The 18,013-nt window shown below is 26.8% G+C and overlaps 1 protein-coding gene across 3 annotated transcripts in view; it reads left to right on the top strand.

The window, feature by feature from the left end:
* Positions 1-18,013, top strand: part of LOC136978206 (uncharacterized) — a 145,713-nt gene that overhangs the window by 59,529 nt on the left and 68,171 nt on the right. The gene's annotated exons all lie outside the window — the stretch shown is intronic.

Below are 18,013 nucleotides of genomic sequence, written 5' to 3'. Positions count from 1 at the left end.
GCTAGTAAGTTTGACAAATATATAGAAATGTTTTAATTTTGCATTATATTCTATGAATTTATATTAAGTTTTGGTATTTTTAAACATGTTGCATGAAAGATGATTCAGAAAAATCAAGTAAACTTCATCTTCAAAATAAAATCAAAAATAAAAATTGATTTCTGCATCAAAAAGTCTTTTTGCCTCTAAAACATTTATTTATAAAAGTGTAATTCTTTTCTTTTTATTAAATTAATGATATTTTATCATCATTGCTTTGGATTTTTAGTTAATTAACATATGCACTATAGTAAGAGCTATTATATTGCTTAATCTCTAACCAATATAATAAACTACTATTATATATGAGATGTAATTAAATGTGTTATATTTTTATTAATACTTGTAATAATCTGTCTAAAATTTTAATTTCATTATATATATATCTTGGATAGTATTGCTAAATTTGAAACTGAAATTCTTGTTCCAGCTCTATTTTTCAAATTATTTATATTTAAAAATCAATAAACTATAGCCTTTTTCAAGGAATCACCTCTGTCAACATCTTTCATTGTCAGGACTTATTCAAAATTAATCTAAACCCAGTAAGTACTTATGTATTGTTCAACATTCACTTTAAGTACTTATTAGGCTTTAAAGTATTTACAATAATTGTTATTGAGTCCTAAAGATGTATTCTAAAGAATATCCCAAAACATATCTTATAAAATAAAATGGAAAATTTTGCTGTGCAAAGCTTTTGTAGGCAGACACATTTGTGTATGGATTTGTAATTGAATTTTCATTGAATTTTGTCTTATTATTCTTTGAGAAATTTATCTTTCTTTTATTTATATATCTTCCTATGAACTTGTTTCATCATATTTTACAGAAAAATTGCAAAATTCAAACTATTAGCACATCATTTGATTTTAAAAGTATTTTAAAAAAAACCTTATCAATATTATTTTAATGTTTCTTTGAAATATAATTATAACCTTTCAAAATATATCACTAAATTTTTTTTAGTTTGCTGTACTAAAAATTACTTCCTTTATTATTTGAGAGAAATTATTTAACCTTTGCAAGTATTTTTGTAGAGATGTGCAAAGATACATAAAGATGAAAAAACTGATTTCATTAGAAGAGGATGAAACAAATTCAATAAAATTTATTGACACTGTGATGGAAGCAAATAATCAATGTAGAGTAACCAACTAACAAAACCAGCTGTAGTTTTTTGAACCTATTTGCTGTATTCTTAAGATAATCGGAGCATTGCTAAGTACATTAACTAGTTGACAAATAAACAATGATTACTCTTTGAAAAACGTTCTAGTTTTTGTGTTTTAGATATGTTTGGCCCAAAGACCGAAAATGCTCATTGAGAGAAAAAATTGACCACAATGCATTCCAACTTTTCAGATCCAGCCATGACAAATTTTGTGTTGTGGCACTTTCAAAAATTCATGCGATGTGTTTAAAATTGTTTAAAATATAGTAGACACTCAATAAGTGGAATGAACAGAAAAAATCTGAATAAATGAAATTTTTTTGTTATGGAAATTATCATTATCTTAATGAGGTTATAAATATTACAATATAAACAACAAAATATGACTAAATTTAAATATATTATATTACTTTTTAGAATTGTTTCAGGGGGTTTCAAAATTTTTACTTTCTTTGCTCTGTTATAGGCCTATATAACAGAGGGAAAATATGGCAATAGGTCAAAAATATTTGATTTTTAAATTGTGGGACTCGGGACCTTGAAACATTGAGAAATGTAAAAAAATTCAGGGGTTTTTCTGTATGTATGTATATATGGATGTGTGTGTGGGGGACATGATTTTGTTCACTCTCTTTGAAGCTTAATAACTCCTGTTTTTTTTGTCAAAAATTTTGAAATTTTGCAGAGAGGTTTGTGTATTAGGGAAATTGATGATGTTAAATTTTGGTGGTTAAATGTTGATGAGTTGGGGAGATAAAGGCTGTCGTGTGTCATATCTCAAGTAGGTTGGACTTAATGATGATTTTACTCATTATTAGCATTTACAATTTTTATAAAATCCATCTCTATTCTCAAAATTAAGCTTTTTGCCATTTTATAATAATTAAAAATACAAAAAGTTTTTAAAGAAAATATTGTAACAGATGGTGCCACACATGCAGTTTTAAATGTTGCTAGAAAAGTTAAACAATTCATTGCCTGATTATTTTTAGTAAACTTTTCACCCATTTTGCACAGTTTTCCTCTTGTACTTTGTACTTCCACTACAGATTTTATTAAGTACTATATTGTCTTTTTTTAAATTTATCCAGCCACCTGCTGCTTGCATTGAATCCAGTGTGTCTCAATTATTGCTTAAATTGTTTGGCTGTTTTTCTAAGAAGTTTTCCATCAACAGGTCTTTACACTGTACAAACTATTTCAGCATGTACTCTTTAACATTTAAGCTTTATTTTCTGTTGTTTATTGAAGTTTTCCAAAATCCTTTTCTTCTATTTATGTATGTAGAGAGAGTACTCACTGGGATGTCAAATTCTTTTACAATTTCTGATTTAATCTGTTTTCTTTCTTCCATAGTTTTTATAATGGATAGTTTTTCTTCTATTTTCTCTTGTTTACCATTCCTAACTATTTTGGAATGAAAATGATTGATACATTGATTCACTGGCATTATCAGCAATGAAAATATCACAATTTGAAATTTATGAATGCTTAATTCCAAGTAAGAAGACACATATAGACAAACTCATAAATTTGATTGGCCAATAACTTAGTAAGTTGTCAAATCACAGATATGTTTAAAATTGTTATTTTTAAAATTTTTTAAATTGGAAAATTTAAAAAAAAAAAAACAATTTTAAAGTACTTTGATTTGATTGGTCACTTTTGTTTACGAATAAAATATTACTTGAGGTATAAACATTATTAACATTTTGAATTTTATGTCATGCAATTAGAAGCATAATTCTTTACAATATCAGTTTTTAACATCAAGATAATATTGTCAATTTCCTTGAAAATGCAAAAGAAAGTACACAGAATTAGACACGAAATAAAATCTCTGTATCTTATAATTTGAGCATAATAAAATGTGATCTCAAAATTACTTTGACTTACAGAAACATCAAATTCCTGTTTATAAAAGTTAAAATAAAATTTGAGTTAAGGAAGTTTGACTTATTGAGAATCTACTGTATTACACCTCAAAGAATTTTTGTGTAATCATACAGAAGGTTCTATTTTATGGTCAGAGTACAAATATTGATATCATTAATATATATCAATACTTCTTATAAATAATATGGATATAATTGTTCTTTTACATAAAATTCAATTTATTTTTAAAAATTGTTGTTAAATGCATAATGCATTTAACATAGAAATATATACTGAGTTTTATTACAATAGATTTTTTTTGCAAAGCCAGTTTAAAAAAATTTCTATTAATTAAAAATTATATAATAATTTTAATAAGATTTATTGTTCACTGTTTTGATAAAGTATGTTCAAAAATTTATGTCAAGTTATTGCCTTTGGCTAGTCTCGTATTATTTGTCCATTATTAAAATTCTTATTATTATTATTATTATTATTATAACTTTTATAATTAATTTTTTTAAGTTATAAACATTTTTGTCTTTAAAATATACAGCTGTTTGAAATTAAAATTTGAAAATCATTTTGATTGACTATAGACACAAATAACATTCAAATGAAAATTGCAAATATAAAATGCATAACAGTCTTGCAGCAGATTGCTATTTGAAATATGTGGGCATCCAGTACAAATATATCTTAAGCTGTTAGTATTATTTGAAAATGCTTTTTAAGATAACAGCATTTTTATAACAATGGAAATTAAAATGAAATAATTTCTCATGAAAATTTCTTTGCTGAAAATAAACTGAATCAAATTTTTGTCTGAGAGATTATATACAAGGTTTTTCTTCTTGGAACAGAATTTGTCTGTTAGAAGACTTAAAAAAAAAAAAAAAATGGTGAATGGTCTTGAATTTTGAAGAAGCCAAGTTTTGTTAATGGTTTGGTTCACTTGTGACTATAAATTATAAAAAAAAGTGAAGCATTTGTTCAAAAATAATTTGAAATGAAGGAATTCAGTTCTTCAGTGAAAACGATAATAAAATTGACTGAAATTTATTGTAGAAAATCAACTCAATAAAGTATGCATGAACCAATGACAGTTTTATGAACAAATAAAGGAACCCATTAAAAAAGATGAATAACATCTCCAAAATTACAGAATAGCAAGTAAAAAAAACTACTGAAGAAAATAGTATTACAAAACTAAAACTTTGGAAAGTGCTTTTGAGCTCAGTTCATCATCAGGCCAAATTAACTTGAAAGGTTTGAATGTCTTACTTGATCTGCAGCTTAGCTCATTTCTTTAGTGGGGAATACAAAGTATTCTTTTAGACATGAGAAATGATTGCAAATTAGGATATGTAGGTGTCACTTCCTAATCACTAAAGCATATATTGGATGACTACTATAATGATATTAGAAAAGAAACCATGATATGATGGTACAGTGGAATAAGATTCAGCTTCTAGAGAGACTACATTGAGGTGACATTAAAATAGCTAAATGAACAGATCTAATGCCAGGGTCTGTATACTAATATGATAAAAGTCCTTCTTATTTATCATATTAGTATACAGACCCTGGCATTAGATCTGTTCATTTAGCTATTTTAATGTCACCTCAATGTAGTCTCTCTAGAAGCTGAATCTTATTCCACTGTACCATCATATCATGGTTTCTTTTCTAATATCATTATAGTAGTCATCCAATATATGCTTTAGTGATTAGGAAGTGACACCTACATATCCTAATTTGCAATCATTTCTCATGTCTAAAAGAATACTTTGTATTCCCCACTAAAGAAATGAGCTAAGCTGCAGATCAAGTAAGACATTCAAACCTTTCAAGTTAATTTGGCCTGATGATGAACTGAGCTCAAAAGCACTTTCCAAAGTTTTAGTTTTGTAATACTATTTTCTTCAGTAGTTTTTTTTACTTGCTATTCTGTAATTTTGGAGATGTTATTCATCTTTTTTAATGGGTTCCTTTATTTGTTCATAAAACTGTCATTGGTTCATGCATACTTTATTGAGTTGATTTTCTACAATAAATTTCAGTCAATTTTATTACTAAATCCCTGCCTAAACTGTGAAAATGGTTGTCTAAGAAAAATTAAAATTATTTACAAAGAATTCCATAACATGCAACATAACAAGCATCATCTAGCAAGGGCTTTACATTCAGAACATTCAAATCTTTAAGTTAATTCAGCCTGATAATGAGCAATGAACTTTAAAATGTTTGCCAATGTTTTAGTTCTGTAACATTACTACTATAATAAAGTAGTTTTTGTTTATTGTTAAGAAAGTACTGGATGTAATGATTGGAACCGTCAGAAATAATGATAATGATTTTTCACAGCTATAGAAAGTACTGTATAACAATTTAAAACAAACATCAGTGATTTTCATTCTTGGGTATATATCCACAAGGTGATAACTATTTAATAGTGAAATAGATATAGGAAGTGAAATATCTTAAATCTATTTCAAAATAATCATTTAGAACTAAGTCTGATGAATGAAAAGGATAAATTAATATCTTACTAAATATAACTTTAACAAAAACTGGAACTATACAAATAGAGTTGCAAATCACACCTAAACTCAAATTTTCTGGCAAATAAACGTAAAAAACTTAGATTGAATGTTTTCGGCCACAAATTTATTGGTCTTCTTCAGGAAAAAATAAACAGAAAAAGCATTCTATAAATAGAACATAGCTGCCTTGTAAATTTTAAATGATGGTAAACAACTGTGACATATAGTGTATGACGTCTATTATGATTCTAGATAGTGTTTCCAAGCTGTTGATACAGGAATGACATCCGTATTGATACAGGTTCATTTTAGAAGCAGTGGAGATCTACAAGGCGAGCAGGAGTGGAACCTGCATCAACACTGATGTCATTCCTGTATCAACGGCTTGGAAACCCTATCTAGACCCATAATAGACATCATACACTATACGTCACAGCCATTTATGATTGTTTAAAATTTACAAGGTGGCTATGTTCTATTTATAGAACACTTTTTCCGTTTATTTTTTCCTGAAGAAGATCGATAAATTTTGGCTGAAAATGTTCAATCTGTAAGTTTTTTTATGTTTATCTGCTGGAGAATTAATATCTTTTCCAATCACTAAAAGATGCATTAGGAGAACATCATTTATCATCTGAGAACAATGACAAATGCTTCTAACATCAATAATAAAACTTATCTCAAAGAATCTATTAATTAATGGTGCATTGGAGTAAGTATATTGAAGATAGTGGAACCATGCCTAAGATTGGTATGCATATTTTTCTACTTGCTTATATAAAACAACTGTTATTTAACTTGTGCAATTTTTATTTGAATAACTTTTGCATTCTTGTGAATAAAATTTATCCAAAGTAGAATATGATAAAAGTTTCAGAAGAATGCATCCTATGAATCTGGCATTATTTCACATACAGTAAATGAATATTTTCAGGTACAAAAATGAATCGGCTTCAGATTAATCATTTGCAATTATATGCATGTTTGAGATTGACTAATTTGAAAAATTAAACTATTAAGCAAACAAACTTTCAAAATTTTTATTTAAGCAAATGGTAAATTTTAATAATAGTATCAAAATATATATTTTAATTTTATATTAATATAATTAAAAAACTCTTAACTTGCTTGTATTAATAAACTTTATTGGATATTGATTCAATGCCTTTTTTATGTTTTGTTTGGTTTTTTGAACTCATGCATTTTCTTGCACTAATTTTATAGCAGAATTTATATAACTTCAAATATTTTGTATAAGACTATTCTATATCAAGAAAATAATAAATCCAAATCACAAAATTATATTAAATCTAACTAATAATAGTTGTGAATCAATATTCAGTGTGTGAAGATTTATATTAATTCAAGGAAATAAAGAATTTTTAATTATTTAATTTTTTTGCAGATGCTATTATTATAATTTTGCTAATACAAATTTTGCAGTCTATGTTATCCAGATATTGTTGCAAACCTTTAACATAGGTTATTTTCTTCATCAAGAAAAACATTTGTTTCTGTATTTTGAATTGCATTTATAAATTCTTCATTAAATCAACATTTTGACCACATTTAATAGTTTTAGATCTTTAAAATAAATTACCACATATACTAAATCTCTAAACTTGGAGTTTGTTTAATTAGAAAACTCCAAGTTTATATTTTTAGTAGTTTTATCAATACAATATTTATAGTAAATAATGTTTTCAAAGTATTTAGAAGATAGAAAAGGAATTCTTTCTAAATATTTTGACATTATTGTTTGCTAAAACTGCTGCATTGATGATATTCTAATTATTTGGAGACAGAAAGTGGTTTTAATATGTCTTAAATCAGAAATAATATTTTTGGCTCTTACTTTGCTATCAGAGCAAAATTAGAGCCAAAAATATTATTTTTGAGTTGGGATCCTACTACATATTAGTTGGCCATTTTATGATACTTCAGTAACAGATGATAGTGGCTGGATTCTATTCCTGCAAAGTATTCATTTTAACTGCAGATAATTTCAGATTGATTAAAGATTTGTGTGCTACTAGAGTATGATGATTTTCTTGCACAATGCATACTAGTGTTATAATTACAATAATAATCAAATTTCAACATTACATAGCATAATTGCTGAAGCCTATCTGTCTGAGCAAAAATATTTTGTTTTTATTAAAATGAATTCATTTTTAAAATTGCAATTTGTTCATTATTGTAATTATTTTACTAGTTAGAAGTTTTAATGGAATAAAAAATTGGACTTGTTTAAGGCTGATTGTAACCTCTGCAGTTATGCATGCGATCTCCAGTGGATGACATTAAAAAACTTAATGCTTTCTCTATGGGAAAATTCTTTTTCAAAAATTCTCAAATGAAAGTAGATAGAACCAAACAGTTTTTTTGTGTTAAAATCCTATTTAATTCATCTATCAATGCATTGTTCATAATTTGAATACCGAATTCATTGATTTTCTATGACTAAAAATTTGTAGAAAATTAACGAATTCGATTTCAAAATACATTAATAGAAGAATTAAATAGGATTTTAACACAAAAAACTTATGGTTCTATCTACTTTCATTTGAGAATTTTTGAAAAATAAGTTTTCCTTAGAGAAAGCATTAAGTTTTTTTTAATGTCATCTGCTGTAGATCGCATGCATAACCAGAGGTTACAATCAGCTTTAATGGTTTTACTTTATAATATTAAAGTAAAAACATTTTAAATAAGTCCAATTTTTAATTCAATTCAACTAACAATTGTATTTTCAACTTAAATAAATTATAGCCACATCAAACAATCAAATATTATCAGATTTTTGTCTCTGTGTGTTTTATTCTCAAAGTTCAGCAGTGTGCAACTAACATGATGAAGCTATTTGTCCTATAAAATGACTAAAAGAAAACATAGTTTTGTTATATGTTGCCTTTTGTAAAGAAATAAAAATTTTATATATACCTTCAGTTTTAATATTGGCTCTGAGTTATTTAATTAGTTCAGAAAGATTAATACTTAGAAAATAATCGTCATTATTAAATAAACATTAAAAGTTAAATCATTTTACCAGTGTCACATTGTACATATTTGAAATGGTATTTTAATCACCAAAAACAAATGTTTTCATTAATACTATTTCAAAGCTTTTCAATAAAAATACAAAATATTTTAAACTAATAATCGTTAACATTTGAATCTATTTGCATTATGAGAATTCAATAAAGTCTAGTATGCTATTCACACCAAGTAATATTAATATGAAGAGAACTCACTGTGTACGGCGTTACCAAATATTTTCTTTCAAGCACTTTTGACAAATGTATTTCCGTCGTATTTCCAGGCAAATAAGAAAAATTTTTCTTATTTTTCTTATTTGCCTGAAGACGACGGAAATACATTTGTCGAAAGTGCTTGAAAGAAAATATTTGGTAACGCTGTACACAGTGAGTTCTCTTCATATTGAGAATTCAATATTAGATAAATATGTTTTGAATAGTGGCTTTAGCTAAAAAATTTATATTCATTTAAATGAAAATAAAATTGAATTAACTTACCAAATTTTGATTTTATTTAAATTTTAGTCTAATCTAGATTGAAATATCTATACATAAAGTATAATTGACAAAATATTTGTTTTAAACCTAAATAACCATCATTTTTAGAAATATCAGTATTCCTAAACATATGTAAACTCTAAAATTATCACAAAAATAATGTAAAAATATTAAAACTGGACTATTAAATTTTACAAGAAGTTAATATTATCATTGGACATGGTAAAAATCTGAGCTGAAGAGGATTATTAAAATTGATATCAAGTTTTAATAATTAAGTTTATTAGTCCCATTATATTGTACTGCACTCTGATATCTTAATGAGTTTTAGAAATTCTAAGATGAATTTTTCTACAACTCAATATGATAGACTACATAATTTCTAGAAAGTGAATCAAATTTTAATTGTAAATCATCAAGCAGATATTTTAATTTAAAGATTATTAAAAAGAAATTTCAGATTTTATACAAAATATAATGTTTTAATCCAAATAAAAATACATAAATATATAGAAACAATATCATATATTATGATAAACAAAAAAAAAATGATATGCTTAAACAGGCTTATAGGAAGGAACCATAAAAGTTTGACGCAATAAATATTTTTAGGATGATTTATCCCAACTTCAAATTTAACTTTAATAAGTCAAACACTGAGAAAGTGTTCGATTTGCTAGAGTAAAGTTAAATTTTTATGCATAATGGCCATAATACATTCTAGAAAATTAACTTTCTAAAATGCATTATGTGCAGATGGCTTTATGCACCAGGTGATGATAATTAAAGTATTCATATTCAATTCTGTCTAGAAAGATATTTAGCAACAAAAATGCAACCAAACTAGTGGCATGTTATCCTATAAGCAAAAAAGACAATTACCTGGGATTCCCACTAACAGTCTCAAACAAATTTTTTATGAGAAATATTCTCACAAAAAACTCTCCCGAAGGAAAATGTCTGAAGTCAACACAGTACTTGGGGCCCCGTAATTAAAATTTGCCTGGGTCCTATGACGCTATAATGCACAATTGAACACAACATAGTTTGTGATATTTCAGGACATGCTGAAGACATTTCTGTAAAAAGAAAAAAAATTAGTACCAATGCTTTGATTGTGGGGCAAACATGGATCGTCATTTGAATATTTCCTGCAAAGCATAGAGCCTTGTAAGGTTATACCAGAAATTAAATAACTAATACCAATACCAATACTCACTACCATGGTACTTTTGGCATTGCAAGCAACAAGCATTTTTTATATGGAAGAAACACTTTTTCATATCTAGAAATGTCCATGTACCAAATTTGGTTGTATTTGGATTGCTAAATCTTTTTCTAGATAGCATTGAATAAGGATTTTTAAAATTATAATCACTTCATATTTCTTATTTATGTAATATCTGTTCATTAGAAACATGCATTTAGATATTATAATATATCGTTTCTTTAAATTTTTGAGCAATTTTATCTTTATTCTCAGAATATAAGGTAAAAACATGAAATAAATATTGCAGTAAAGGATAAGATAAGATCAAATAATTATTAAAAAGCTTGAAAGATGAAATCCTGTTACATTTCAGAAGTGAACATAAGTTATTAATAGAAAAGATACAAGAAACCAAATATAAATTAATTATTACCAAAATTCCTATATTATGCTCATTTTAGATCATTTTAATTAATAAATTTCTTAATAATTAGATGAATTTGGTACTATAAATACATATTTAGTCATCTATTATTAACTTTAAAATAATCAAATTAATTAAATAATTTAAATTAAATATGACTGTAGTTTTTCCAGAATAAGAATGGAACTAATGTTCATTATTTTCTATATACGAAAGAAAATAATTTCTCATTCATGAAGAAGTAAAACATAACACACACACACAATATATATTATAAAATTATAAGATTATTTAAACCATTACAAATGATTTGAACTTTCCAACATTTTTACAAGAAATTTGAGATTATAGAAAAACAACAAATATCACACAATGTCATTCATGTGATGATGAATTTTTAAGGTTCATTTTGAAAATTCAAACATTACTTTTTTAAAGAATTATTACTGTTTAGTTATGATGGTGAATCTTAAGTGTGTTTCAACACATTCAAGATCCAGCACATTCTTATTTTGGAAAATATTATAGTAACACAGAACTCAACAAGATTTGATTTGAATTCCTGCAAACTAAGTTGATATATTACTAATTACAACATTTAAACCTGTTAATGTGACACACTTCAGCTAGTATAAATTTTAATTTATGCAATAGGCTTGAAAAAGAAAAATCATAAAGATAGGTCAGCAAATTCTGGTTGTAGCTTATAAAAATATATCACGTGTTTAATGATGAACAGAATTCATACAAATAGAAAGACATTATAGTTTGGATAGCATACCTAGTTTTGATGATAATCTCACTTTGTACATGAAAATTGCATATTCGAATCTTGTTCTGAGCTGTTTTTTTAAATAATTAATTAATAAATTAAATAATTTTTAATAATGATTATAATAGATGGTAAGATACCTATCTAAAATGCTAAATTGATCTAATTATATAAATTTATTAACCATATAATGGTAATCCTGATTGAATTAATTAAATATTCAAGCACTATAATTAGGTCTTGTTAGGACTTATCACACACTGTTGAGATTGATGAATATGAAATATTTATTTGTAACTATGGTATGTATTTCGGGCAGATAAGCTGTCCCTCTTCAGCCATTACAATCACTAAATAACAAGTATGTAATCCATAATTGTAAATCCATATATCTTGTATCAGTCTATTCCTATTAACCATTTGGTTACCCGGAATGTAAAGAATTTAATTTTTTGGTCATTTAATCTATAGCTATATAGGCAGTAACCTACCAAGCAATTATATTCATGTACATGAATATGAATTGCTTGGAAATAATTTCTGTATGATTAAAGCCTATAGAGCTATAGATTAAATGGCCAAAAAATTAAATTCTTTACATTCCGGGTAACCAAATGGTTAATAGCAATAGACTGATACAAGATATATGGATTTACAATTATGGATTACATACTTGTTATTTAGTGATTGTAACAGCTGAAAAGGGGCAGCTTGTCTGCCCGAAATTTGTGAGGCTCTGGATAGGTCCGAACCTCACTGAAATTCGCGTTAAAATCATTTATTTTTAGGAAAAAATTATTTTTTTGGAGAAAAAAAATAGAAGTTAGAAATAGTTTTTCTTAATGAAAACGACGTGAACTTTTAAACAATAGAACAATGGAGAAACGCAGATCGTCTATCTCCGAATGGGAATCGAATTAAACTTTGATTTTGACCTCTCCCGCGCCCCCGAAAGGTTTCGAATTGTCACCAGGTGACGAGGAGAGACCAATCGGAAAGTGAATCGGAGGAAAACAGATAAAACCTGAGAATTCAAGGACGCGACGGCTTCTTCTCCCGAAAGTTCCAAGTGACGGATCTATTGTTGTGTGTGTGTCTCGTGCCCATCTTTGTCTCCGTCTCCCGATCTCGGATCGACATCTTTCCATCAACGGAAGTCGACCGCATTGTCCTGGAATCGTCGAGACGTCGAGGGAACTGGCCATTCGCGACCCAGGGACACTCCTTCGAAATGAGACTATATCGGAAAGGAGAGGAAGACCCTGAGGCTGCTACTGACCTAGAACTTCCAAGATCGCGGAAATCTTGTAAGCTTCTTTCGTGTCAAATAAACGGTTTCTTGTAACCGTAGAGTCTGTCCCAGTGCCGATCGTCCACATACGATCCCTCGCGACCGCTTTGACCCTCTTGACATAGTCAGCACCCTGTCAGCAACCCTACAAATTCATACCATAGTTACAAATATTTCATGTTCATCAATCTCAATAGTGTGTGATAACATGAACTAATTATAGTGTGTGGATATCTAATTAATAATAGTGGGACAAAAAGCATAATATTAACCCTGATTGAATGAATTAATGCACCTTTAATAGTAGATGAAGTTTAAAAAATGGTAATGTTTCAACACAGTTAACAGACTATTTTCAGGTGTGGAAGTCGAAAATAGTCTGTTGACAGGGTTGAAAATATTAGCATTTTTTAAACTTCATCGCCTGTTAAAGATGCATTAAATTCAGCTGATTAACTACAGTGACTAGTTTTATCCTATATTTCTGACTTGTATGCAAAGCTGTATTGTCCTTACTGATTGACTTATTAGCTGAAATGAAACAGTTGTGTGTAAGAAACTTCTTAATGAAAAACAAAATGATTCATTAAAAGAGGATATTGACTATGTTACCGGAAAAATTTAAAATCTCAAAAAATTAAATTTATTTTCTATGAAACATCAAAATTTAATCTTTTTAAAATCTCTTACATTACATATTGGAGTAGAACATGACTTGTTATTATACTCTCTTGGAGATGTTAATACTCCTTTGGAGTTCACTCTAGCTTGAGGCATCTTTTGTACATTTAAATGTAAAATAATAAATTGAGTTCCTAAAGTTAGAAAATATGTCATGTAGAGCATTGCAAAATGATAAAATGTACTGAAGTAAGTCTGCTGAAGATGATCACGAACAAAGTCTCTGGTATATAATAAAAACTAAATTAACATAAATACCCTTTAAACCAAAAATAAGTAATTACCAAAAAATCATACCAACTTTGTTTGACTCTTACTAATTCTACTTTTTCAGATATTACAAAATATTTTTTCATATTTAACAGAAAAGAAAATCTTTTGAATCTAAACTACTATAATATAATAATATAAGAAATCTTCAAATCAAGCAAGTATTCATATTAAATGAACATTTTTATTTTTATCATTCATTTTCAGATCAATAACTTAACATGGAGTGAATAGAATACAAATACATTTGAAATACAGAATTTGATTTACAAAGTCTTTATGATTATTAAACAGAACAGTACAAAACACAATTTAAGTAAGAATGTATTTTATATAATAAGATTTTGTGTAATTGTCACTCTTTTACAAGTTATTTTACATGGAAAAAGTTTATTGTTAATAAAACTTCCATGCTTTCACAAAGTTTCAAGGTTTTAGCATACTGTATATGTACTGTACTTTTTTATTATTTCCTGTTTATTTCTTATAATTCTTTATATCCAGCATATTTTGGGTTTCCACTCTTTGATTATAATCTTATTGTTTGAGTATAATTGTATCTTGAAACTTCACAAAAGCCATTAAGGATTGGATGACCTTTCTGCATTAATATTCCTTAAGTGTTCATTAATTTGTTCACGAGGAAGTCAAAACACTTCTTAATAAATACGAAAAATTACTTGCTAGATTTGAAGGTAAGTTATATTATATCTGAGTAATTTTGCTTTCATAATAATAATTTTAATTTTATAAAGAATATAAAATAAATTTGCAATAAACTCAAATGATTTGCTTTCATAGAGTTTAAATAAGTACTAAATTCAAGTATAAGTATTTTTGGATAAACAGTCCATCAGACACCATATGAAGATAAGTTCTAATGGAATTTACAATTTAAACTTAAATTTAGGACTCATTTGGACTTTATTAAAGCAAAATTTTTGAGTTAATTTGTAATTATTGGTAAATTTGCAATGTTTGATAAAAATAAATCTTCAAAGGACAACTTTCATATATTAATAAAAACTAAGACATAACTTTCAGTGAAGGAATTAGTCTACTTCATAGTGTAATTCCTGAAATTAAAAGTGAGTAAAAAGAAAATAATCTTTGATATTGGGAAATGATTATTCCATGTTATATATTCATTTTTGCACCAAAAACAGACCTTTAATTGAGGAGCTTACTTTTATTTTGTTGGAATGTTTTTGACAAATATTATCTTTTCATCTTCCATGACTTACATATATTACATTCCAAATCAATCAGGATATTTCAAATGTTACATTTTAAACTTTAACCATCTTACATTCAGTTGTATAATTTACAGCTTGAACGTTACATTAAAAAAAATTTCAATCAGCTTATATTTAATTATGAAATTTAAAAACATTTTATTTTAAAACCATTCTTAATATCTTAACAGACTACCTAAAATCCGATATGTGTTTTAATACTACTAATTTTAATCTCTTCAAAATTACTCCAAATTCATTGTTTATTTTCATTGCTCTTTTCCTTATTTATTATGGCCTTCCAAACCTCTGACATTTTATCTGCATCTTTATTTATCACACTGGATATATGTGTTGTTATTTCTTTTTGTTTGTTGAATCCCCATTATCATTTTTATATGATTTTCAATGTACTGTACAGTTGAATCTTTATTGCAAACCTCTTTGGCTGAACTCATTGTTAATATAATAGATACAACCAACCTGATAATTACTTCAAATATCAAATGAACAGCTCTATAAATAAATTTGGCTGTTTGCTTGATACTCGCAGGCCGTGCTGTGCTACGATGCAGAGAGGCAGCTGCATCAGGCGGCATAAGCAGCACTTAAGGGGTGGCATTTAAGAGGCATCATTTTGAAGACTTGCATCATACTGAGAAAATCTACAGCACGGTCCTGGATACTCATTGCTAAACTTCCTTTATTTTAGCAATATAAGTTGTAAATTATGTAATAAAATGTAAGACAAAGTTTCAAATGTAACATTTGGAAAATCCTGTTCAATTTAGAATGTAATATGTATAAGTCACTGAAGATGAGAAAGTAATAATACTTGAAAATGCTTTGACAAATAAGTGTCAGCTCTTTGGCTGAGGGTTTGTTTTTAGTGTCAGAATTAAAGTATCTGGTTTTGATGGATTTTGTCTTAATTTTTATTAAATTTGCAATGTTTATAAAAATTATTCATTTAACATAGTAAAAATATCGAGATTTATGAATATAATGCTTATTTATGACAACCAAAAATATTTATTCCAAATACTTTCAGTTTTCTTGAAGCCATCTTCAGCTATGCAATTAGAGAAGTTACATATTCTAAAATAGAACAGTTTGTTTGAAAAATTTCATAGTTATACATTGAATTGGAATACATTTTTGGAACAATTATCTATTCTAAAATAAAAAAAAAATATTTTATCTATTTTAGAATTTCAAATATATATTCCAATTTAGCTGTTTGATTTCATAACTGTTTGAAATTATAACAGTTGTCTATTCTAAAATAGATGAAATATTTTTGATTTTAGAATAGATGTTCAAAAAATGTATACCAGTTCAGAATGTGTATAACTATGATAGATTTCAAACAGATGTTCCATTTTAGAATATGTAACTGCTCTAATTGCAGTAGATGAAAAGGACTTCAAGAATACAGAAACTGTTCCTGAAATAAATATTTTTCAGTTACCTTAAATAAGTAGTTTATTTGTGTTTTGAGATGTTTGTGATACTGAGTTTAATGAAATTTGCATATGTTACGTTAATGAAATATTATAAAATATGTTTATAATCATGTTCTGCTTTTGATATAGTAAGAAATAAAATTGCTTCTTAGAATAATTGCCATTTTTTAAAACTAAAAATATAACAAACAATCAAGAACTTTTAAAAACTAAAAATATATTTATTCAATAAAAATAATGAATTTCTTCTTTCTTTTTTTAAAATAGCATTATTTATATTATAAATCTAAATGCACAGTATCATATTTGAATTTTAATATGATAATTGTTTCAATTTTAAAAATCATTCAAAAATTAATGAAATTCTTTGTAGAACTGAAAATCATCTTAATATAAAGTATGGTTCCTTATGGCATTTCAAAATTTAAGAAAATCAATGAAAAGATTTTTTACAGGGACAAAATTATTTTTACTAATCGTTTATTTCTTGAATTTTTTAAAACTATTTTCACTGTTAATTGTAAACATAAATTTTTAAATAAACATTAATTAAATAAAAGGTTAATATTAAAACTATTCTTTATACAATCAACTTAGAATTTTTACATGCTGGTATTTTAAACCGTTCTGGCTCCTTCAGATCCAGAAAGCTTAATTCTAATTTTTTTTTAAAGACCAATATTAAATGTTAATTTAGAATTTTTTAGCAGGTTATTTAAAAAAATTCTAAAGTTAAACATTTTTGTGTACTATAACTAACAAAAGTCAATTAACCTGTAATATTGTGATTTCTGCATGATTCTAAAATGCAAATAGAACATTTAACTTTAAATTTTTATTTAGAATGTTTTTTTAAATTGACAAACTCATTCCTAGTCATTTCCTTATTTTTCAACATTGTAAACAAATAATGACTGCTAAAAACTGGTTAATCTTAAATAAACTACTGTCACAAAAACCAAAAATCAGCAGAAATGGTAAAAAACTCACATTAGCAAATTTTCTTCTATATTAAATGGACATCTTCAGGCTATAACATTTTAAATCTGAACTGCATGAGATGGAATACCTCTGTTTGAAATGCAGAGGCTCATTTATTGGACTGGGTGCCTCAACAGTGTGTCACCTGAACAGTGTATTTATAATATCTAACAATCTCAGAAATCTAAGTCAACTCAGATTTCTGAGGTTGTTAGATATTTTATAAAGCCTCTGCATGAGATGCAGCCATCAACTTCAAGAATGCAGATTCATCATCTTGGATTCATCAGCTTGGAAGACCTGCTCCTCATTATAAATATGTGGTATATGACACTGTTGAGTCACTCAGTTCACCAGTAAACAAGCCTCTATATTTTGAATCTAGACATTCCATCTTGTGCAGTTCAGATTTAGAATGTTAAGTCTGAAGATGTCTATTTAATATGAAGGAAAATGCTCCCTAATATGAGTTTTTTTACCATTTTTTCTCCTTTTTTTGTGATAGTAGTTTAC

The sequence above is a fragment of the Centruroides vittatus genome, unplaced genomic scaffold (assembly GCF_030686945.1).
Source record: "Centruroides vittatus isolate TY-2023 unplaced genomic scaffold, ASM3068694v2 contig_5, whole genome shotgun sequence".
Taxonomy (NCBI): Eukaryota; Metazoa; Arthropoda; class Arachnida; order Scorpiones; family Buthidae; genus Centruroides; species Centruroides vittatus.
This window is presented reverse-complemented; position numbering and strand designations above follow the sequence as displayed.